This window comes from Eurypyga helias, unplaced genomic scaffold, assembly GCF_000690775.1.
Source record: "Eurypyga helias isolate BGI_N326 unplaced genomic scaffold, ASM69077v1 scaffold14353, whole genome shotgun sequence".
NCBI classification, from domain to species: domain Eukaryota; kingdom Metazoa; phylum Chordata; class Aves; order Eurypygiformes; family Eurypygidae; genus Eurypyga; species Eurypyga helias.
The window spans coordinates 36,465-37,736 of NW_010242375.1; positions in this window are offsets into that span (position 1 = coordinate 36,465).

The following is a 1,272-nucleotide window of genomic DNA, read 5'->3' on the forward strand; positions in this document are numbered from 1 at the left end:
CACTCCCCCTCCCACCACTCACCGGTGCTGCTGCCATGGGGCCTTGCTGCACTCATCCCACCCTGCTCTCTGCTCCGCTCCTCTCCCCCCGGCTGCCTCCCACGGCCCAGAAAAGGGCAGGCAAAGCCCAGGCGTCCAGGTCCGTGTGTGCCATCGTTTCCCCCACACTGTGCTGGCTAGTGGAACAGCTGGGAGGAAGGGGCTGCCCTCATTTAGGTGTTTGTACAGTGCCTTGCACAGTGGGGCCGTGCGTGGGGGCCCAAAAACTGTGCCTTAAGCTGTAAATAATGATTATTTATTATTGTTGTTATTAGTATTATCTGTGCACCAGCCCCGTGCACTTCTGCTTCTCAGATGAAACCGTGGTACCAGCTCCCCAAGCCTAAATCTGGTGCAGAAGTCAGAGCCCTTTCACTTAGGCATTAAATAATGCCTCACTCCCCCCTCCCCCAGGGCTTTTTTTAGATGGATGAACCTTTATTTTCAGATGCCATGAGCTCCTTATCGTGTTGCCCAGATGGCTCTGCACGCACTGGCTCTCCTCCTGCCCGCCCGGCCCTGCAGCCTCACCCGACCCCAGCTGGGGCTGCACCACCAGCCTCCCCTATCCCCGGCCCCATCTGCCACCAGCTGGCGCGGGCTCCCCAGGGCGGGGGGCAACCAGCCACGTGCCAGCTGCTGGGAAAAGCCAGCTGGCAGCCAGGGGTCTGCCCTAGTGCAGGAACCCCTCTGCCCCAGCCTGCCTCCTCCTCCTTGGCTTACACCCGGAAGGCTCCGGGATGGGGGTCACGGACACTTGGTGTTTGGGCAGCACACGGTACAGCTGGATTTTGGTCCGAAGGGTGGCTCCAGCCTGTAATGGTGATGATGATGCTAATTCCCATAGTGATGTGGTGATTACAGTAATAGCAGTAGTAGGGGAAGAGGTAGGGCAAGAGGAGTAAGACTAAGACTAGGAATAAGAATAGGAGCAACCTGACCGAGCTGAAGATCTCCCTGGTCATTGCAGGGGGGTTGGACGAGATGACCTTCAAAAGTCCCTTCCAACCCAAACCATTCTATGATAAAAATGGTATAAAAAGGAAAGGAATGAGAATAAGAATAGGAATTGGAATAGGAAAGATAAGAAAAATTAAGAATAATAATTAAAGATTAAGAATAAAAATAAGAATAAAAGAAGTTTGTTCACCACAGGTGGCAAAAGAAGGGGTGAAGGTGAATACTTTGATTCCAGAGCATGCGGCATGCCCGTGCTAGGGGAAAATTGTCTGT